The 24427-nt window shown below is 42.3% G+C and overlaps 2 long non-coding RNA genes across 2 annotated transcripts in view; both read right to left on the bottom strand.

The window, feature by feature from the left end:
• Positions 1 to 24427, bottom strand: part of LOC149873708 (uncharacterized) — a 725387-nt gene that overhangs the window by 685568 nt on the left and 15392 nt on the right. The gene's annotated exons all lie outside the window — the stretch shown is intronic.
• LOC149873709 (uncharacterized) overlaps positions 101 to 24427 on the bottom strand; it is a 38466-nt gene continuing 14139 nt past the window's right edge. Inside the window, exons 2-3 of the long non-coding RNA XR_016442738.1 lie at positions 3489 to 3564; positions 101 to 745 (exon numbers count right to left, since the gene is read on the bottom strand). This is a non-coding gene — a long non-coding RNA (uncharacterized LOC149873709). The remainder of the gene's footprint in view (positions 746 to 3488; positions 3565 to 24427) is intronic.

Genomic DNA, 24427 nt, shown 5'->3' with positions numbered 1-24427 from the left:
CCCTTGCCCCACCCCCACCCCCGGATGAGGCTCACACTCTGGGACACCATGACAGGGGCTGCTGCCCCCTTGCCACTCCGGCAGCAGGGGCAGTTCTGGATGTAACTTTGGTCCCTAGCCCTGTTGTCCTACATGCCACATCTTCATTGTCAAATGTTATGATGAAATTGGGAGGCTGCCTTTCGAAATTTCATCAGGGCTTCTCTTCTCCCTCCATCCCCAGCACAGTTTTCTCTGGGACATACTTTCCCTATTCAACCTCACACAGTTATTTGGGGCATGCCTTCTCCCTCAGCCCAGTTCAAAGTGTGTGCCTAAACACAGTCCTCTGAGCTGTTCACCCAAGCACAATAAATTTGGAGAGTGATGGTCCTTCTGCAGTGCTTCTCCAGGGTATAGTTTCTTGTCTGTTAGCTAGCACCGACCCTGACGTTTCAGACCCTTCTGAGTACACATGCAGAATCTTCCCTCACCCAACAGGACTGCTTCTCCAAAGCTGCTATAGCAAGCTTCAGGGACCTCTTCTCCATCTGTGTCCTGAGCCTGAACATTTCAGGCACCAGGCTGATAAAGAGCCCAGGGTTCCACCCAAGTCCAGTCATAACTTCAGGTCTCCCAACTGGGTCCAAGAGTTTTGCATTATCCCAGATGCATTGTTGCAATCACCGTGGGCACAGACAGAAGGTCAGCTTCCCACTGTAACCGAGAACACTTTCCAGGAATTGTTCTGAGTTGCAATGTTCCCCTGGAACACAAACAGAAGTTCACTGTTGGTTCTGTGGGGAGGGGAATCTAGCTGCTGGTTGCCAGACAGTTTGTCCCAGCAACAGCCCCTCTTCCCTGCAAGGCTACAAAGTTTCAGAATGGCAGGGGGATAAACAGAGGAGATGCAGCTCCCAGATGGTGCTAGAGGGTGGGATGGGTGAATCTGAACTCCGCAACATTGTGGGGGAAGAGGAGTTCCAATTCACCCATTCACCCTCCAACAAGGACTGAAAACTCCTTGAACCAAACTCCCCCCAGTCCCTTTCCCCCCACCCATTCTGAAAACAGCTCAAGGCTGGCAGGCACGGCATACAGAAAATGCTCTGCTTTGAAATGTCCTCATCTGACCCCTTATGTAACAAGGGTTCAGATTTTCACTCAGTCGGCCATTTTTCAAGCAGTCTGAGGCCATGCACTTATGTTTGGTCACAGCCATAAACTGTTTTCTGCGGCTAGATTGGGTGAATATTGTCACTTTTGTCTACACCCATATATTTAAATACCTGCCTGGGGTTCAGATTTTGATGCTATTGCTGCTTGCCCCAGGTAGAGTGGCTGGCAGCTTGGTAGTGCCCTAAAGCTATGATTCGTAACTCCCTCCTGCTGCCTATCTCTTTCAGCTGGCATCAGTTCTGCTGCTGGTGTTTTTGCCTTTTGGTGACTTTATTCCTATACAAAGCAACATGGGCTAGAGGCTCCCCTGTTACAGAGACATGATTTTCTCTTTGGACCTAGACCACCATAATTCAGGAAGGATGCTAGTAATACATGCATTGTCTAAGGATCAAGCTCATAAGAAGGGTTTGAGGAGGATATCTGTGATAGGATTAACAGCCAAGAAGAAAGGTGAAGAGATTGCTCTCATTTTGCTGTAATCCTAAATAATTTTCTACTAGCTTTCTAGTTATATGAAATGGAAAAATTCAAAAAATGTGTTATCAACAGAGTATAAGTGCTTGGTTAACAAATTAAACATTTAGTCCAAAGTGAGCTTTTATTGGTCTGTTGTTTATTGGGTTAAAAGCCTAGGCAATGCATGTTCTATGTTTACATACAAATACATTATTGATTTATGCTAGCTCATTCATTTGCTTGAAAAAGTCTGGATCTAAAATTGATCCTCAGTTTTAAGCCATGCATACTCTGAATTTGACAGACTGGATTGTACTTAAAAGGGTATCCCTCACAAAGGCAAAGTGTAAAAAAAAAAAACCCCAAAAAGCAAAACTGTAGTACAAAAAACTAAGAAGTTTTTTGACAATGTAAATTATGTATGGAAATCTGTTACATTTTGATTGTATATTTACAGGTTTTCAAAGCATTATTTCTTATACACGAGTTGTGCTATTTTTCAACAATTCAGTAAACCACTGGTTTTCAACCTTTTTTCATTTATAGACCCCCTTGGAAATTTTGAATGGAGGTGCAGACCCCTTTGAATTATGTGAATATCCACACTTATAATTTTGATTGATCATAGTCATCATTCACAGACCCCCTGACAGTCTGCAGATAGGTTGAAAACCACTGCAGTAGACTCTTGGTCAGACAATAAATTCCTCTTTTGTGAGAGAGAGATTATTTGTGCTCATTTAAAAACAAATGAAATTAAACCTTGATTCTCATGTTCGTTATACTTTTTACTAAGAAAACACTCTTGTTTCCCCAAATTGAAACACTGTGGCTTGGGAGGAAAACAGTTTAAAAAACCAACACGCTGTTAAAGGTTCTAAAACTAAACCAAGGCAAAAGGATAAAGAAGCTGACATATTTAAGTATTCAAATAAATTAATTGCTGCCTGATTCTTTTTTTGGACCATACAAAGGAGCATCCAGAAAAGCCAGAGATGCAGTTAAAAGTAGCATATAACTTTGATACCCTACTCCTAGCTCACTGAAAACCTCCTACATTCATCTCCTGTAGAAACAACCACAATTGGGCATGGATCTTTTGGGGGTCAAAGTGAAGGGTGAAATTGTTTTTTTAACTTAATGCTTTTAAATATTTGAGAATTTTCTCAGTAATGTATTTAGGGGGTACTGCAGTCATTTAGCCTTAAGATTGGCAGGATTTGATGGCTAGATCATGGGCAGTCCAGTCTGCTGGCAAGGGTCAAATCATGGGACAAAAAGACAAGTCAAATCTGCAGCCACTTATAGCAGACTGAGACATAGGCACTCTAAAGGTGAGAACTGAAAGAATAGCCAAGTATCAGAAGTAAGAGGGACTTCATATTCCTAAGCTTGAATCCTACCGCCAAGTGAAACCTGAGATACCAAGGCGCAGTTCCCAGTAGCTTATTTTGGGGTTCCCCAGGCACAGTTGTGGAAACTAATTCATCCACCTATTACCACATTAAGTTTATTTAGGGCAGACTGATTGTGTACCAGCCCTAAGATCCTGACTCTGTACTAAATCCAAGCCAAAGACAGATTAGTAGAGGTCAGGATGACTGCACAGGAAAAAGACAAAAAAGCAGATGATGGTTAGTAGCATAAAAATGCTGTAAGAAAGAATAAGAATGGAGCTTCATTCCTAACTGTAAATTTCAGACTAGTTCTGATTTACATTAAACGTTTGAATAAATATTTAAAAAAGGGGGATGAGGGGTGGTGGTAAATATCTATCACACAGTACCTATTGGTTTCAAAGACACATTCCCACTGATTTGTGCTTAACAATTTTCTGAATACTTACATGGGAGTTTTCAAAAGGAACCTACCTAGTTAGGTAGGTTAGATATGTCCAAGTGCCACTGAAGTTCACCAGAGTGTTGGCATCTACCACCTTGTATCCACCTGAAAATCTCAACCACAGACAATGATGTTTGAACTCAGTGGTAACTTAAGAGCTTTAAAAAGTGTTTAGAAGAAAAACACATTTTTAATGCAAGTCAAGACAGCAAAGAAAGATAACATGTAAATCCATATTTAGGAAAGTTTTTGGATCATGTTAAACATTTTTCGTTTGACTCTGGACTATACTAAGATCTCAGTAGGTTGTTAGAGCTGACAAAATGTACCAGATGTTCTCTAGGTGTGTCATTGCCTTTTTAGACAAAATGTTATGTTTATGCAAGTATTTATTTGTGAAGTTTTGCCTTCTAGTGTTTAGTTCACAACCCTAAACACTACTTGTTTCAAGTGGTAGAAACTTGTAACCTTTCAGCTGAAGCTCCTAGATTTCATATCCAATGACACATGGGAGATAAAACTGGGAATATATGCAATATAGATACACTTATTCTGTGTAAGAATTTACAAGACATTATAATACATCCTTACATACACATTTAAGTAATACATTTACGGCAATTTCTTAAAAATGCACAGAAAATGGACTTTGCATGCATATGTAGATCATGCATAATTTTGCAAAAAAAACCCACATCCTTTACTGTCTGTGCACACTAGTTAATACACTGCATGCCCCAGAGTCACTTTCAGGCCATTTTTATATGTCCTTCCAAATGCCAAAAGGCATTTAAAATATATTAGTGGGAAATGAAGTCTACAACTGCAGATCAGAAGCACATAAATGCTATCACTATCATCCATAATTATTTGTGTTACAATACAGCAACTGCAATTGTGAATGCAAACTTATATGTTATACTACTGTGTGATTTATTATTTACATGCTATGGCCCAATTTCTCAGTTAAGGTAAGGTGCCTCTAAACAACCAGGATGTCAGAAATAGGATTTGGTATAAGTGAGAATTAAAGAGAACTGGTTTGGGTGACAGAGGCAGAAAGAAAGATTGAGATTAAAGACATATTTGGACCAACAGTGAAATCCTGGCCTCATTTAAGTAAATGGCTAACATTCCACCAACTTCAATGAGGTCAGTATTTCACCTGAAATTTCAGCCTAGAAAAAATATTTATGTCTGAATTAGAAAGTACCAAAAATGGGTTTTAGCCAGAGTACTACTACTACTACTACAACAACTCCCAAACTGAAACATCATCAGGCATTATTGTCATACAGCTCTCATTTCATTTAGTGTCCAATTTTCACATGATATTGTATTCTTTTTCTGAAGATAGCCTAAGAAACAACCACTTGAGATTATTTGTCCTACAGGCTCCATCCTTTAGGGGTTCTACTTCATTTTGTAAAACTCATATGAACAGAAAAATAGGAGTGATATGTTTGGGGCCCTATGTCTGAAACAAAAGATCCACTTTAATCTGGAATTACATCTGTGGGTTCCCCTCCCCCCCCCTTTTTTTTTAATTACAGAAGAGGAAAAATATCATTTATGGAAGTACTTTTAACAAATAAATTTCTGAAAAGCATTGAACAAGACATTAATAACAAACTGAAAGGATAAGCAGAATGGAAGTCTCTGAAAAATTCTATATTTATATTATACAGGCATTGTTTTCATTCTTGGCACCTTATTTTTCATGTGCATAAAGAGAATGCAAGCTACGGCAGGGTGAGACAAAGATCAATGCTGAATGTATTACTTGGCACTGGTCAGACTCAGTTTAATAAGAAAAGAATTGATCCATTAAGCTAAACCTAATTCTTGGCCAAAAATGGTTGAAATCTCTTCTTTATATTGCTAGCTTCATAAAGACCTATAATATTTCGAAGAAACAACTCAGAGCTCAGTTTAATAAGATTAAATGTATTGCAAATATACTTAACAAGAATCTATCAAGTTGTTAATGATTCCTATTAATATCAAACAATTTTTGTATAGAATTTTTTATTAGAGTAGTTGTACAATATAGCCATGTGAAATGCAATATAAAAAGGTTTTTAGGTAATTTGTAACAGCTACAATTGCAGAACCAAAACCTTAACCTACAAGATATAGTAATTTATTTTATCAATCCAGCTTCTCACACAAGTGCAATTCAATTTGTAAAGTATTTAAGTGCCAGTCATTAACACTGTATAGCACAGTGCAGAAGGACAGGATCTACTATATGTGGTTGTGTTATTATATGTGAAGACGGAAATAAATTACTTTTTGTCAGCAAGGCCTCAGATCTATTGTTAGAGCACAACAGAGCATTTTAACTTTATGCTCTAAGTTCCTTTTGTTTTTATGAACTTCTGGAACAGTTGTTACATAGCTAGCATAACTAAAAATAACCAACCACCATTGTTACTGTAATATCTTACACCATCAAAGGGACTTATCTGGCCTGAATTTGCCTCTAACATCTTCCTAAGGAAGTATTTCCTGTTCCAGGTCAAAACATCTACTTTACTCCAAAGTCACAGCATTAATAAGCACCCCATCCTGATTTCAGTAGAGACAAAAAATTCCATGGACTTGGAAACTATATGGAAACCTTTTCATACCAAAGGTGAATTACTGAAGGGCAGCACTGAGGCACAATGGGACAGGCATTGCTGGGAAGTTTAAACTGAATTATGTATCCTTTGTATTATGTACCCTTTCTGTAGATAAACAGTGAACTTCAAATTACCATCCTACCCATACAACAGTTTTCACAAGCTCTAGAGTCATTTCAGAAGGAAGGACTCAAGTTGGTAACCTGCTTGCACATTCAACACAGGACTCTTTTTTTAAACAATATATGAAACAACCAGAATAAGGTATATCTGCCCTTCATCTAGTTTTTTTGGTAAAAATGGATATAAATAGAATCAAATTAGCAGTGGTTATAATCCAGATACGCTCACAATTAAGGACACGAGACAAAGTTTTAAAAAAAAAAACCCCAAAAACCTCTCAACCTCAAGAAAAGGAATTTCAGAAAACTGTGGGTGAAACTGAATAGGAATCAGCATTGGAAGGACAGGACAGAGAAAGCAAATGGGAAGTGCTGAAAGTCAATTATTATATGCCTAAGGGTTGTGTGTGTGGTCTAGGAATGGAAACACTGTATGGTAAAAATATATACTGTGGATGAAGAGAAAAGTGCAAAATATAATTAATATGAGAAAAAGACATATTTAAAGTTGAAAAACATCAGGTATATAGGAGAGTAGAAAGATGACTGCCTGAAGTTAAGAGGCTGTAACAAAGTGATGAGGAAAGGAAAGAGAGAAAATGAAGGGAAGGGAGGAGTTCATATGAGGTGAAAATATTGTAGGTACTTTTTTTTTTATTATTATTTTCCACATACATAAGGAACATATGGTCACTGAAAGAGACTAAAGTGTAGTTAAGAAATTGCACTGGAAATTTACTCACAAAAATAAGAGACTGCTTAAAAATTAAATCTCTATTGTATTGTCCATAAACTAGGGTCAAGATAGATGACATTTCCTGGGGGAGGAAGAACAGACTATGAAGAAACTCACCATCATACCAGAACAATTCATCAAGAAATTAGAAAGTCTGAAGGACGATGTAATTTTAGGAAAAGACTAAATTAATTTGGAATTCAGAATGGTATGCCAGAAGAGAAGGAAAAGGAGCAACCATTAATTGATAGTGTTCAAACAGGTTTGGCTATGTGAGATGGACAGAGCAGCAGGCAATGATTCCTACTGGGCGCATCTACAGGAGATGTTTACTGCAGGTGCCCAATTAGCTACACAGTAAATCCCTCCACATCTACACATGGCCCTATTAGGCTGCAGGAAACTAATAAACTCTACTGCAAGTTAGTACTTGTATTTATAAGTATTACCCTCCTGTGGAGCTTTTTTGAGTACTGCAGTGTATGTGTAAACACTGACCTGGCTGGCTGAGGCACAGGGGGGCTTCAGTGAAGAGGCTGCCTGCCAGCTAGCCCCAGCTACTCCCTCCACAGCATGCTGACTCCCCCAAGGTTGGAGTGTAAACGTGGTGCCCTGGAGCAATAAAACTCTAGTGCACTGGAGTTTACTGCTGTGCATTAATATGCACGTGTACACGTGTCCCCTAAGTAGGAAACAACAAACCTCTAAGATAGACTTCACATCTATGTGGTGTTCTTGAAATACCATTATTCAAGAAGAGAATAAGGGAAGAATTTTTGTAACTGCAAGAGGAGCTGCTAGCGTGACCTCACAAAAGTGATTTTTTGCCTAAAAATGCCCTCGGTGTTTTTGTGTGTGTGTGTGTGTGTGAAGAATTACAAGTTATTGATCACAGCGAAAGATACAGTTATAATTTTTCCAATTTTTAGTAAAGCTTCTGATAGATTACCACATAAAAGACTAATCTACAAGGTCAGTAAGTGTGGGAACAATCAGTAAGATGATAGAATACATTGAAGAGATAAAAACTGGTAGGCCAGTTGATGAAAAGGAGAATAAAATTTGGAATGACTTAAATAGACTAAAAGCCTGGTAAGGGAAGAGACATTCTGTATACACAATCCTACATTAATTAAACCAGCAGCAAATGACAAGTAAAGGGAATATACCCTTGAAAGGTGTATAGTAAAATTGGCAAGCCTGATCCGGCTTTCACTTATACTAGAATGCCACTGACTCTAAAATGAATCATTCCTGGATTTTACCTGAGAAACTGAGAAGAAAAAAAAAAAATCAACATAAGAAAAATTAAAGTAGAAATGAAAAATCTTATATAAATCACCCAAAATTGTGAAGCACAAGAAGAGGAATCAGATCTATCTTTTGAATTTCCTTTTCCTTTAGTTCTGCCTTAATATCACAGTTTGGTGTTCTACTGTCATAATGGGCTTCATCCAAAAGCCCACAGAAGTTGATGTGAATTTTTCCCTTGATTTCACTCTGATTTCCATGGATTTAATATATGAAGTTAGGGAACTAAGAGTCATAACAAACAGACTGCCCTCATTAGGAAATAAAGATAGCAGATAAGATACATAGACCATAAATAATCCACCTGCTTTCTCTAGCACAGTTAAGGAAATTTTTTTGTTATATGATAATTTTAACAAAGCTATATATACACACACTACAAAAAGCCAAAGCATTCATTCTTTGTGTGTATCTGGATTTTTACATGTATATCTGTAGTTATAATTCAGTGAAAATAAATGTAATTGTATTCACTTGTGCATAATTGTTAGGGGTGTGTGAAGCTTCGGTGGCTGATTCGTTTCGGAGTTCAGCCCTATTCAGTGGCCAAATCTCTGAATTATATCAGGAAACCCATTTAAAGGTCTTAATTAAATTGAAAGTCTCCGAATCAATTTGGAGAGATTCAGTGATTCAGAAGGCTTGCAGCAAACAGAAACGGAAAAGAGGGAGGGAGATGGGATGATCTCCAATATATGGAAAAGGCTGCGGGGGGGGAGACTGCTCTAATATTGACATCTGTAGCTGGCCAGTGACTGTGATCTTTCTCTGAGTTCTCTTCCAATCACAGTGCTCTGGGGGAGGGACATAGAAACAACATATAAAAGCTGTGTCTGAAGTGATCTGTATCTTTTGTGATCTGTATCTCTCCTGGAGCAGCAGTGTCTGAAAGGCTCTGGCTTACTAGCTTGTCTCTCTTTTTGTAAGTTGCATCAAATCCTTTCCTACTTATCCTGGCCTACAATCCCTATTGTTATCCCTATCCATTCCCTTAAACTTATTCTTCCCCCAAAATCCTCTTATTTGTTCTTGTTAGTCTATTTTTATTTATTTCCCCCCACAAAAAGAAATCAGTGTTTTCCCTGACAGTGTATCATCACTATGCAGGAAAGCACTACATATATTACACACACACATTTTGCAGCACACCAAACATTGTGAAGCGTGCTGGAAAGGCACGTGCCAGGTCTTCTGGCAGGGAAGGTAGAGGGGGGCAGAGGGTGAGCTGCAAATTCCTCCCACCCCAAACATAGACACACCCTCTTTCTTGGCAGTGATGAGATTTCTGCTGCTAGTGGGAGCAAGGAGGTGGTAGCAGCAGTGCACCACAACCACAACCACTAACCAGCAGCAGCATGACATTCTCAATTTCAGTTCCCAGTACAAGCCTTCCATTACCGGAAGAGGAGCTGGATCTGGAAGCAGAGGAGCTGAGGGCCATAGCAAAGGAAATTCTAGGGAAGGAGGGGGAATCTGAGTTTGTGTTCCACACCCCTCAAAGCTCCCATAAAGGAAGGTCTCCTTCTCTGGAAGGCACTTTGGAGGAGGTTGTGGGGGCAGCTGGCTCAGCTCCTCCTGTTGTTGTGCCTCTACCTGGTGAGGAGGGAAATAAAGACAGGATCCCTACCCTCAACCCTGAAGTGGGTGGGTAGTGTAGTGTGGGATCATTTTGAGGTGGCAGATGATCCCAGGTATGCTACCTGCCAGCACTGCCAGAGGCAGATCAGCCAGGGCAAGGATGTGAAACACTTCACCACCGTGGTGATGTTGCTGCATCTCAGGAGGCAGCACCTCCTTGCCCTTATTCCTCCTCAGCCTGGCACCAGTGGGAGCATGCCCCCCAAAAAGTCCCCCTCTCACTCCGACGCCCCTGTCTCCAAGAAGCAGAAGCAGGCCAGTCTGGGCCAGTGGGAGAAAGATGGAAACAAAGGGGGGGTGAGATCATCCAGAGCATTGGGGAAAATCTTGCTCTGGGTGGCCAGCCTTTCTCCTTTGTTCAGGCAGCTCATGGCCCCATCATACCAAGTGCCCACATGTACCACCTTCAGCAGGATGGTGGTGCCCTCCCCATATGAAGCATGCAGGGAGCACTTGAGGGAGAAGCTGTGGAAGGCAGGTCCACAGGTAGCCTTGCATGTCATCTCAGAAATCTAGAACAGCCAGGGTGGAGATCATGCCTACCTCTCCCTCACAGGACACTGGTGTGATCAGCCAGGGTGTTGGTGGGCTCTCTTTCAAGTGGAGGTGATGGAAGATCACCACACAGCAAGGGAGATCATGATGGCCATGACAGCACGGTGCAGGGGTGGCTTGCTGGGCAGGGCAAGTTCACCCATGGGTTCGCAGTCACCAACAATGGGGCCAATATGGTTAAAGTGGTGCATGATGTCAAGTTTGTTGGCATCCCCTGTGTGGCACACAAATTCCACCTCATACTCAGAGATGCCTTGGAGGGGGTCAGGGCTGACAGTGATGCCCTGGCATCATTACCACCCAGCTGATTTCAAAATGCAGGAAGGTGGTGGGCTACTTCCACTGCAGCATCAAGGCAGGGAAGATACTGCATGAGAAACAGGCAGAGCTGAGTATCCCATAGAACAAAATCATGCAGGATGTACAGACTTGGTGGAAGTCCACATACCTGATGCTCGAGAGGCTGGTGGAGCAACAGAAGGCAATCCATGAGATGGCCTTGCTCAGGGAGATCGGGATGAGCGGCGCCCTTAACAAAGCAGAGTAGAATACCATCTCCCAGATCTTGGTGGTCCTCAAATCATTCCTGGAGGCCACTGAGAGCCCCAGTGCTGGCGATGCCCTCCTTAGCTAGGTGATACCCATAGTGAAGGAGTTTGAGAACGAAATTGGAAAAGTTCCAGGGGATCAAAGTTCCTGGCTGGGACAAGCTATTTTCATCAGAGGTGCAGGCACTGGTGAAGCAGCTGAAGGAGGGCATCAAAACATGGCTGGATCCACTGCAGTCCAGTACAGTCCACATGCTGGTGGGCACGTGTGACCCGGGGGTGAAGGGGAGTGTCTGGCGCATCAAAACTCTTGATCACTGGACAGAGCTGCTGGTGAACAGTCAGGGAGTCAGAAGGGCAGAGGTGGAATAATGTGGAAGAAGGAGATCCACTTTCCCATGCCAGAACTCCAACCATGAGCCAATCTCCTCCACCATAGCCTCTGCCAATGTGGGCCAACAGCATGGCTTCAACGTTTGGATCCAGAGGCACCAGACCCCACCATCAGGCAGGTAGCATGGAGGCCTCGGTGGCTACCTCTCTCACAGAGGACATGGAGCCACTGCACTGAGATCCCTTGGCCTATTGGGCAACCGACAGCCAGGTGTGGAAGGATCTGGACATGATTGCCCGAAACACCCATTCTATAAATTGACCAGTGTTCCAAGTGAGAGATTGTTCAGCATTGCTGGAGATGTTGTGACACTCCACCACACATCCTTGGATCCTGATTTGGTGGAGCAGCTGGTGTTCCCAAAGGTGAACCTCCCCCTCTGGTAGAGTTCCTCAAGCTCCACGTGCAGACAGAGCGAGACAGGGCTCGGTCCTCGGGCCTGTACTGTTCAATTTCTTTATCAGTGACTTGGATGAGGGGGTGAAAAGCACCCTGTTCAAATTAGCTGACGACACCAAGATTTAGGGCGAGGTGGGCACGCTAGAAGGAAGGGACAGGATACAACTGGACCTGGACAGGTTACATGGGTGGGCAAATGTGAATAGGATGGGATTCAATACTGACAAGTACAAGGTACTACACCTGGGGAGGAAGAACCAGCAGCATACCTATAGGCTGGGGAACTCCTTTCTTGAAAGCACAGTGGCAGAAAGAGATCTTGGAGTCATTATCAATTCTAAAATTAACATGGTCCACCAATGTGGGGATGCGGTCAGGAAGGCTAACCACACCTTGTCATGCATCCATAGATGCATCATGAGCAGGTCCAAGGAGGTGATACTCCCCCACTATGTGACACTGGTCAGGCCACAGCTGGAGTACTGTGTCCAGTTCTGGGCACCGCACTTTAGGGGAGATGTGGCCAGAATCAAGAGGATCCAGAGGAGGGCCATTAGCATGATCGGGGGCAGCCGGGCAGGCCCTATGAGGAGAAGCTAAGGGACCTGGACCTGTTCAGCCTTCACAAGAGAAGGCTGAGAGGGGATCTAGTGGCTGTCTATAAACTTACCAGGGGGTACCAGAGGGGAATGGGTGAAACCCTGTTCCTCCAAGTGCCTCCCAGAGTAACAAGGAATAACAGCCACAAGTTGATTGAGAGCAGGTTCAGGCTAGACATCAGGAGGCACTACTTCACAGTCAGGGTGGATAAGATCTGGAACCAGCTTCCAAGGGGAGTGGTGCTTGCTCCTATCTTAGAGGTTTTTAAAAGGAGGCTTGATAACTACCTAGCTGGGGTCATATGAGCCAACTTAGTAGGGATCATATGAGGTCAGTATTCATTAGATGTACACCTTGCTGGGGTTGTTTGACCCCAGTACTCTTTCCTGCCATGGCAGGGGGTCAGACTAGATGATCTACTCAGGTCCCTTCCGACCCTAGAAAATATGAAACTATGAGAACCTACATCTATGAATCCATGAGTGCCATCCTCCTCACTCCACACCTATTTACTTTTTTTTATTTCCTTGTGAACCTTGAGGTGCACTTTCACAGAAACCCCTGCACCACTCTGCCTGAAGCCTGGCAGGCCTCATGCCTGTATGAGGGGCTACCATCCCTGCTGCATTCATCCCACTCTGCCTTAACACACACAAGTGATACAAATTTTGCTTTCAACAGTTTGAGGTGCACTTTCACAAAAAACCCTGCACCTATCTCCTTGAAGCTTGGCAGGCTTCATGCGCTTAGAAGGGGATACCATTCCTGCAGTATTCACCCAAATCTGCAAAAAAATCCAAAGTTATAGGTATTTTAGTGATTCCCCATTATAATCTATGGCCAAATCTCTGAATCAGCCCCAAATCTAAATCAGCCGAATTGAATCAGGAGAGTGATTCGAATCATTGAATCAAATTACTGTCCTTCCGAATTGGCTGAATCTGAATCTGGAGTGAATAACTGCTGCTTCACAGAGGCCTAATAATTGTTGCAAGTAAATGCTTTCATGACCTATATATCAAATATTTTTTAAAACCTTACTTATCTCTTGGTCTTCTTTGTACCTACTGAAACTGGTTCCTCGGGTATATTGAAAAAGGATCGTCTTATCATTTTCCATTTTATTTATTGTCACCCTAGTTCTTGTGCTGCAGGAAAGCCCAATCTGAAGTACTCTATTCCTTTCTCTATAGCACTCATACCACTATCATGTTCTGTCTTCCTTAGCTGCTCTCTAAATGTATTTTCCTTTCTTTTTCATAAGAGAATATTTCCATATTTCCAATATTCTATTGACCACTTTGTCATAGGGTCAAGTCCCAAGGGTGGCTGTAGCATTCTCCTACAGGTTCTGTGACCGTGCCTTGTTCCATTCCTAGGGCACCTTTCTGTCTCATCTGCCAAGCCTTGATGGTAAATATGATAATGGGGCAGCTTCCCACAGGCTTTCACGTGGCCCAGTTCCACTAAACCCCCATCAGCCTCCATCTGTGGCCAGACCCCTTGCTGGGCCCCATTCCATGACTGTGCCCCCCAGATAGTGCCTCAAGCCATAAGGGCAAATTGTGTGGCTCCAAATCCATCCCTACACCACACCCCATGCCTTGCAAATAGCATCCTTACAGCTGTATAACCCATTGCTGATAAGGCCCCTCACTAAGCCTTTTGACTCCTCAGCATCTCAGCCCCACTCTAGTTGCCAGACCCCTCACTGTCTCTCATCCTCATTTGGGTTGCCAGACCTCTCAAGTCTCTCTTCTGGCCCCTCTCTGGGCACTCAAACCCCTCAGTCTCACCCAACCAGTCACTGGGCTACTAGGCCCCTTGGGCTCTCTCTTGGGTCCTCTCTCGGCTGTCAACCCCCTTCCTGGTCCCTTGTCCTAGACCCTGTTATCTCTTCACTTTCCTGGCTGCTCCCCAGGCCTTCAGACCCATCTGGCTCCATTCTACTCTCTGACCCCCCCACTGGGGTGCTGGACATACATGGTCCCGAGTCCCACCAGGCCCCTCCCAGGGCCTCAAGACCCACCTGGTCTTGATCTGCCCTGGTGAGTGTTTTTCTGTTGGGGTGTCACAAACCTGTGCTCCCCAAGCCTTCCCCCTCCACAGGGTCACCCACAAAGCAGTGGGAGCTGAGGCTTTCCAGTGCTCCATCCTCACCTTTCCCTGGAGTGCCCCATGCCTGGCATTCATGGAGGCTACCCCACCACACATAGCACTTGATGTTCACCCCTTACATACTTAAAGGCTGCCACCAAGTCCACCCTGAGTCTTTTCCAGGCTGAACATGTCCTTCAGCATCTCCTCATATGGTCTGTTCTCCAGACCTCTAATCATTCATGTGGCCCTCCTTTAGACTCTGTCCAGCTTCTCTACATCCCTCTTGAAGTGCAGCACCCAGAAATAGATGCAGTACTCCAGCAGCAGTCTCACCAATGCTGAGTAGAGCAGGAAGATGACTTCCTTAGTCTTGCTTGTGATGTGTCAGTTGATGCATATCAGAGTGTTGTTCACTTTGCCAGCTATAGCATCAAATTGGTGGCTCATGTTCATTTTGTGGTTGATCATGAACCCCAGGTCTCTTTCAGTTGTGGTGCTGGCTAGTGTAGCACAACCAAGCCTGTAAGTATGATGTGAATTATTTCTCTCCACAGAGCACGGCTGGCAGTAATGTTTTGGGAGCTGGTGAAGGAACATCACCCAGCAAGAACGTTGCAGCTCCTGAATGCCAGTGAGGAGAATGACATCTGGAGCTTTGGATAGGAACTGAGTAGATGGAGGATATTTCTCGGGACCCAGTGGGAGGTCCAGAGCCCTGAGAAGGGGGCTAAGTACCTGGGGCCTGCCGAGAAGAGGGTTCAGGACAAGCCCAAAGAAGAGCTGTATGCACAGGGGCTTAGTGAGAAGCCAGAAGGGACCCAAACGAGCCCAGAGAAGGAAGGGGCTGCAGTAAGGAAAATCTATGAAAGACTCCAAGACCGCAGACAGTGAAAGAGAGTGGCCCAAGTCGGCAGATTTACAGAGAGGAGAGGGCTGGCAGTTGAAGGACAGACCCTGGGAACCTTGACTGATCTATGCTGGGGCCAGGGCCCAGTTGGGGCCAAAGGGTGAGGGAGGCGAGAGATGGCCAGAGCTGAGACAAGCTGGAGTCTTGACTGGCCTGGAGGCAAGGCCAGGGCCTAGGAGAAGCACAAAGGCCCTTGTATGGAGCCACAGTGGAGAGGGAGGGGTCAAGCAGCATGTATCCCAAGAAAATTATGAGTCGTAGGCGTTCATGAGTGAGATGGGACTAGAAATAATGGACTTAGAGGAGAGATGGAGTTAGGGCCAGGAACCTAGAAGCCCTGAATCAGACACTGTTTTGACTGTCACCATACATCAATTTTCCATAAGTAATTACAAATTGTTTAGAATACAGAAATACGAGATAAATTTAAATGACCAATCTACTACGCAGTACCATAATTTTTATTTCCTATCATGCTGCCCATTCTCCTAGGTCTGAAATGCCAGCATGTTGTAGGAGGTTGGAGTTTACTTAGGGCTATTCCTGCTACTTTCCCAGACCTGAAGGAGGGGGCTTTAAGCCTGAAAGGTTGTCTAGTGCTTCTTGTGCTGGCTGCCTGCCTTCCTTTCAGGCTGCAGCCTATGCCCATGCAGGGCTGGGGCACTGACCTTCGCCCCACTCTGGGGAATGTCTGCTGTGTGCTGGCTGCCTTTCCGGCAGCTCAGCGGGGCACACCGTTGGTAGGTGAGCTCACTATTTCTCCGCAGGCCCAGCTGAGGATCTGCCAGCAGCCACTGTCCCAGTAAGTATGGGGCTCAGCCTGGCCCCTTCTACAGTCACCTCCCAATCTAGAACACAAATACATCAAACAACATAAATCCTAACATAGAACCTTTTGGCATGCTAGCTTTCACTGTGCCATCGTCAACTGCATTTCATTTAACTATGGTTTTATTGGTGACTTGTGTAATCCCCAAGACCACCATTGGGGTTTATTTAAAACTAGACAAAATAGATCTTTTCCTACACACCTCCAGAAAACTTATTGGGTTTCACGGAAAATTACTATAAATGCCTGACAACTTTTGCTAATAGTTTTGCTAACGCAGCAGATGATTAACCTTACATTGCAAGCTATTAGAAAATGGATTTTGCAGACTGCTCTGATGAATGGCCAAGACAGAATGCTGACCTTCCACTCCACATTATCTTCAGCCACATAAAGGAAGCGTCACACCAAGGTACCACATGTCCCATCATCTTAGATGGAAACACTGAAATGTTTGGCATGGGGATTTTTTTTTTTAACAGAGATGGGAAAAAGAAAAGAAACAAGCAATGAATGAAAGAACAAGGAAAAAAAGAGTCACTAGAAATAATGACTGTGAGAATACAAATACTGTTTCAACTGATCTACATATGACTAATGCAAATTCGCAAAATAATCATCTTAAAATAATATTCCTTTTAAGCCCTGACATCTTATTTATTTAATTTCCAGATGGAAGTGCTAATAAAAGAGATGAATTCTCTTTACCAGTGATTATATTAGACATTTCAGACTAAATTTTGTTTAAACACTGCCTTCTTCATATATCAAACAGAATACCCATTGAACTTTATTACAGGATACAGCCCAATGCCATGTAAAAATGCACTTTGAAGCAATACATCTTAATTGATGAATGAGGAATTCACACCTGCATGGCTGGTTCTGCTAAGCAAATGATGTTTTTCATAAACTAGTTTATTGGAACAAGAGTATTGATACACAACTGAGAAAAAAATAAGTGTGTGATGGTCAAAAGCATTTAGCTGACCTAATTGAATTACTACTGACATTACAGCTAAAACTTGCATTAACATTAATGGGTGTGGGGGTAGGACAATGTTGAAAACATTTTTGCAACTCACTGACTGACTTCTTTCAGTGAATGCTTGCTTAATAGCTTATAAAAGGTGAAGCATTGACAGTTCTCTAGTCTGCAAAGCAGATTCACCATTAGAGGAAGTGCTAGCTTCCCTACAAAATAGAAGTTCCTCAAATTTTAGCCTTTGGAAGTCAAGAGAAGTCAATTCTCCATGTCCACTTAATCCATGATGCTATGCTGAGCATGCTACCAAGATCATGAAAAAATGGTGATGTTGTGTGACATGAATTCCTGTCATAGATAGCACTTACTCATTTTAAATAGGACATCTAACAGATGTCAAATGGTAAGTTTGTAATAACTAACAGCCTGAAACATATAACTGTAACTGGAAAGGCTTCATATCTATTTCCCAGTTCCCTAAGAATTTTACTTTCTCTAGGGAATTTTTTCTTTCAGGAAAAAGAAAGTAAAAATTACAAAGATACCCTATAATTAAAGCACCAGTGTTTTCAGTCATGCCTGTGATATTATATGGGCTCCAGCTATATGGAACTGATATAGTCTTGGTGGGTTGAAGGCAAGGAGGAGCACTGAAAACCCAACATTTGCCATAAGACCTGATTAACAGAAGACCCTTTGTATTTCAAATGAAGCTGTTTAACCACTCCAGAAAAAGGTAGTGCAAAATGTCACTGTGGCAGAACATGCATGTGCAGTGTGTGCACTGTGTAGGCGGTGGGTGGGGGAAATTGGTAGTTAAAAAGATCAAATGACTAGAAAAAGAAAAAAAGAAATTATGGTACTGCTAATAATATATTTGTTATACAGTGAATGCTCTTGTACTTACTCTGTTTGAAGTCTGTTACAAGTTATTGTCTATTTTGCTTTTTTATTTTCAGCATGATGTCCTTCTCTTGTATTGGTGTTGAACTTGGGAGTTCCTTGTTTTAAGCTGTAGTGGAAGCTGAATTGTTTGAAATAAGGTTAAGCAATGAAGGAAGGCTAGAGGTAGTCAAGCAGCAGAAGTTTCTGCTATGTTCTTAGCTTGGTATCTTGACTGCAGTGTTATTACAGTTGGTCTGAGTTTGTTCACAGGAATCAAGGTATTTATGAATCATTAAAGGTGTAGAAAATAAGAGGAGTTATTACAGTGGCATTCAGAAGAACAATAGGAGCAATTTCAGAAGCTAGAGTGCTAACATCATCAACCAAATGCAATCCTGAAATATAGTGATGTCAAAGGATGCAAATGTGCCAAACATTCAACCATTCTCAAGACAAGTACCAAAACTGCTCACAAGTTTTAGATGCACAACTGTTTTTGGACAAAACCTCTTCCTTTTAGCACATAAATATAACCAACATCTCTACATTTTGCATGTTTTTCATGGGCAAATGGTTTCAGATGCAAAAAACTTGTTGTTTAGTTCAGAAGCAACTTTGAATATATGGCTTGGTAAATCATGAATGTTATTATGAATTTTTCATAAATCCATTGTCTTATCTTCTGCCCCCAAAATCCAATGCATTGAAAATATATTAAGGCTCAAACTAAGAAGCCCTAACCTGTATTAAAAACTGGTGACCAGTTTTTTTTGTTTGCCAGTGCAAGGTGAGCTTATTTTGGTTCTAAATCACTTTGATGAACTAAGAGAGAAGCAACTGCCCTTCTATATGTAGACAGCAATTTTCCAAAGGAAATTTTTTCTTAATTTTTAAATGCCGTCCCTCCCCCAATTTTACTTTTCTAAATATTCGATCGTCTAAAATTTTGCTTTTCCAGAATTTCAAATGTGTCTCCTCAGCTAACTGGGCAAATGGTAATTACTTGACTTTATGGCCTACCATAATATTAAAACCATAAAAGAAGAACAATGTCAGCAATATACTTTCACCAAATTATTGGAAATATATTGTCTGTTTCATGAATGTTACAGATCTGTTTGCTTTATTCTCCTGACCTTTCTTGCACACATGTAATCTTTAATTGACTAGATAATGTCCAGGGCTATGCTTTATAGGTACTCTGCTCTGCAGATAGGGAAAAAATGGCTACAGTCATTTTACCTCAATATGGCATCACTTCTTTTTCTCATATGAGCCTTTATTGTAGTTCTCATGGACTATTTCCAATACTTCTTAAACTAAGAAACGTAACTCCATGCAACAGAAAAAAAAAGCTTAAGCTATTACCACAGCCCAATTCTCCTTTTTGTCTTTGAACTAGAGAGACCCAAGAGTTCATTGAAGGGGTGTTGCAGGTCAGGTTTGAAGTCCATTAGTACAGCTGAGAGGGGCTGCTTGCACACCACCTTTCTTCACTATGTCTGACTAGTAAGAGCTACAGTAAAAGTTCCTTAATTTGATGAGCAGTGAAACTCAAACTCATAACTCAGTCTACATTTGAGAGAGAAGAAAAATAACTACTTTGACAAACCGGGGCCATTTTTGCTCACTTGGAGCATGGGACCAAGAGTCAAAGCTCCTGGAGTCTATACTGGTTGTACTGCTTATCCATCAGGGTCCTTTGGGAAAGTTGCTGAGGGTTTTGATTGGATTTTTTTACAATCTCAGTACATAATCCATAAAAGTGCAGGGTTCTGTCCCTTTCTTTGTGATGGGTATTGCAATTGCATCTTCGTGAGGTCTAGATAATTATAATTTGTAAACTGCTCATAGGTCCTTATATTAAATGTATTAATACAAAGCATTAAGTGCAAAAAATATTTACGGCACAGTCATCTCTGTCTTTTACAAATGAAGACGTTCCTTAGCTGTTCCTGATTTTTAAATGAAGAATACTGACCTATCTTAATTTGTATGAGGAGCACATGCAACATGTGTAAAGCCTTTAAATGAAGTACATGTAAATGATACAAGAATGATGTGGAGCAGGAGGAGTGCTCCTTACCTGTAGGCAATCATTTAGTGGCTGACAAATCCCTACTAATAATAAGATGTAGTTTTACTCTTTATCCTAATAGCCAGGATAAAGGAATTGATACAGATAGGTTTTCACTATGTTTCGTCTCAAATATATTCATCATTATAAAAGGCAATAGATGACATTCCATAATGCCACCTCTTACTGTAGTTAACACTGCAGGAAGAAAATCTGTCTCTGTCTTCAAATCCCATTATAGTAAAGAAAGCAATAAAAGAAAACTAACAAGTGCATATAAAGTAAATTACTATATTTGACAAATACATATTTGTCATTGCAGCCAACAAGTGATGCAATCACTTGTTCTTCAGTTACAAAGCAGGACCACCATGTAACAGTGAAAACAATATATAGTACAGCACAGCTCAGCCCAGCCCAGCCCAGCACACTTCAACCAAAAGCCCTTTGGTAAAATATGGGTCTACCTCTCAGAGGAGTTGTGGGGACAGTCTGAGTATAATAGGACCTGAATGTGTTCAGCATCAGTAAGGAACATCCCTAGACACATCATATTCTAAATAAAGATACTCCCAAGATGGAAGGTAACAAACAGCAGAAGGAACAACTGTCACAGAAGGGTGTTTTTTCCTCCCAAAACAAAACCCTTCCAATGTCCATAAAGAAAAAGTGCCTCACTTCTTGAGTCCTTTTCCACCCACACACAATAAATTGCCTGGTACTAAATTTATCTACCTCCTTATCTACCTCCAAAGGAAGAAAGGTTGAGTCAACCCTGCTGGGATTTGAACTTTTCCTTGAAATGTTGCTGGTAGAATTACTCATCAATAATTAACGCATTGGAATTACTACTGAAAATTAACCAAATTATAGGTTTGAAAATACAGCTTACCAGCAAATATAAGATGCTAAGCTACTTACTTCCTTCATTCATGCAACAGTCTTCACATTGGCTTCCAGTGGGGATAGATAGAGGAGAAGGAGCATGATTTCACTTAAGCAGTAAGTACATGACCGAAAAGCTTCCTGTCAAGAAAGCTCATGCTTTGCAAGTACTCTGCTGCTGGATGACTGAAACTTGAGGTCAGAGGTGACTGTAATTCCCACTAGAAAACTAACCACTGCCACGAATGTAAAATCTGCATACGTGACAGAATTGTTGGTACTCAGAGACTACCATAGCAGAGCACAGGGCCTAGGGCAAATCAGCCTGAGCAGGGCCTGGATGTGTGTGTGTGTGTGTGGGGGGGGGGGGGGGCGGAGGAGAGGTGGCAGCAAGTAGCCAGACACAAAGCCAGTCTGGCTCCACGGGGCCCACCAAAGCATGAGGCCCAGGGCAGTTGCCCCAATTTGCCCCTCCCCAACCACCCCCCCAACCCCAAGATGGCCCTGCATGTACCTACCTGGGGAAGATGGGTGGTTTAAAAATAAAGAGGTGTGAAAGAAGGGAGCATAGGTGCCAATCCAGAAAGAGGTGTTGAGGTGTTTTTATGGGCTCTCAGGATCTTGGAAGAGATATCAGTACCTCATAGGATCAGAAGCAAAAAAGTTAAAAAGGCTAGGTCAAGTGCAAACCTTTGAAGTATTTCAAGAAAACACAAATATATATATATATATCAGAAGTGGTCCACAGGGCAGCTTGAATTGAAGCACTCATCACTGGCAAACATTGGCCTTGCCTCATGCACAGGCATAATATTTGTGTAACGGTGAACTTCTCGTGTATGTTTGTGTGTTATACTAGACACCAGTGGGCTTTCCAGCAACATTTCAGCCTTCTTCCCTTTGTGTCAGTTTTATTTTTTTGAATAAAAAAAAAATACTTATCCTGGAAAGGGCAAAGGAAATCAAATTCTTCATACTGCTACTGACTGCACATCTGGTTCTCTCCTATGCAACCAATGCCATCCACTGCAGATGAAACATGCCAGCAAATCAGAATCATGATGTTGTATACCCACTTTGCATTGTCATGTATAGCTACACAAGAGGTTAGGCTCCTGCTGGAGAACTGCACCAGTGTTTTTCAGCCATCTCCATTCCAGCATTTCTGCCTTTTAAGAAGTATTTCGAGTTATATTCACTTTGGACTTTGGCTCTAGGCTGCTTGTCCTATTGGCCAAAAGTGTGCAGTCATGCCAGTAACAAGGGTTGTAAAATGCCTTGCAAAAACACTGAAACTGTTCCTTCGCCCTGCAAATACCAAGCAGTTTCTGCAGGGTGATAGAAGCTGCAGCTTTATTTCTGAATACGGTTTGAAGGGATTCTGCTTCACCAAACCTTGCACTATTCACTTTTATTGCCAAGGAAAAAGAAATCTTTCAGCACCGACCTCATATTTCTAGTCAAGTATAGGAAGCAGTCAAACTGACCTAGACAGTGCAGATGTATATTTCAGTTGTTATCAATGAACACCATGAACCTGCACTTTTTTTTTTTTTTTTGCAACATACTGATATATTTCATTGACATGAAACCATGGCTGAATACAAACTCAGCTCTCCACTGTTTCAATTCTCTTAACTCAAACATCTTAATGAAACTAACAAAGAGGATCAAAGGTTTCTCTCGTTCTCTGTTTTGTTGCTAAATGCATAAGGTCCGACAGAGCTAAATGTCAGATTCTCACTTGCTTGATTTAGCCTTGCTATTTAGTAGTAATTATGGACAGAAGTCTCATTTAGGTGTATTGATCTAGTCTTTAACATGAGGAATAAATTCAGCAGCTGAGCTATGGAAAACACTGGATGAATTCTCAATCCATTAAACTCTTCAAAGAACAAAAAAGCAGTAATATATATGACATTGCTGTAAACACACATACACACACCTCTTAAGCTTTTCTTTAGGGAGAAGCTGTATGATTAAGAATAAAGAACACATGACCTTAGCATAGGTTATATGCATCTAAAGTCCAAATCCTGCTCTTGCAAAAGACATGCTACATGGTGAATTTAGCATGCCTGATAGCAGCAGCTTAAGGCACAAACTATTCTGGGTAGGCAGTCTTCTAAACCAGGAACAGTGCAATTGTGTCAGCATAGGACTTTGGCCGGCCAAAATAGCTGGGGTTAGGGCTGATAGGCACTACTGCTCAGCAGTGTTAATTAGTCCACCTGGACAAGTAAAGCACATGGACATGGATACTAGGGGTGTGCGAAACGAGCCATATTCAATTCAAATTCAGCCCAAATTGGGGACAGCGATTCAATTGGTTGATTCAGATCACTGTCCAATTCGATTCAGCTGAATCCGAATCAGCATTCCAAATCTGAAGATTCAATGCCGATTTGGAGAATTAGCAATTAGGCTATAGACCAGAGATGGGCAAAACGCAGCCCACAGGCTGCCTCCCCACAGATGCGTCCCGCCAAGCCATTCTATCCAGCCCGTGGGGGCCCCTAAAAATTTAGAAAATTAATATTTATCTGCCCCTGGTTGCCTGTAATGAGGCTCTCGATGGCTTGCCAAAAACCCAGTAAGTGGCCCTCTGCTCGCAATAATTACCCACCCCTGCCATAGACACAGCTTTAAATGTTTTTTCTACATACGTCAAGGTACCAGGTGCAGCTCATGAACACTGCAATGCTGGGGTGGATGAAGCGTTCTACAGGAGTGTTGCCCCCCACCCCTGCCCCCACCGTGTGCTCAGTTGCAAACCCAGAAGTGGACCAGAAGTATTTCCAGTCCACTTCCAGGTCTGTCAGGGAGTGTGCCGGGGGGGGTGGGCATGCCCTGCTGGCTTGGCAATCAGCTGCGGGGGGACCCTAGGTGCCACCCCAGACCCAGGAGGCACCAGTCACTGAGTTGAGAGGATGCAAGGGGGCCCCCTGCGCACTTCCCAGTGGACCCAGAAGTGGACTAGAAGTGGTTTTAATCCACTTCTGGGTCTGCTGCTGAGCGTGTCCTGTGGGATGCTGCATCTGCCCCACCATTGCAGCGTTGATGAGCCACCTGATACATTGAGGTATATAGGAAAAAACATTTCAAGTTGTGTCTATGTCCAAATCACTGAATCTTTTTTAATCAATCAATTTGGAGGGTTCTGATTTGATTTGGAGAAATTAAGGGGTCTCCTGATTCAATTTGGATTTGGAGATTCGGCTACTGAATCGAGCCAAATTTCCACCAAATTGAATCAGGGACTGAAACTTCATACAACCCTAATGGCTACACCACTTTCAAGTTAGGAGGTAGATGCATGGAATGCTTGAGGCTGCCACTGATGGGCACAGATGTGGCCTCAGATAATGGC

This window comes from Crocodylus siamensis, chromosome 1, assembly GCF_052110815.1.
Source record: "Crocodylus siamensis isolate JL-2025a chromosome 1, ASM5211081v1, whole genome shotgun sequence".
Lineage (NCBI taxonomy): Eukaryota > Metazoa > Chordata > Crocodylia > Crocodylidae > Crocodylus > Crocodylus siamensis.
This window is presented reverse-complemented; position numbering and strand designations above follow the sequence as displayed.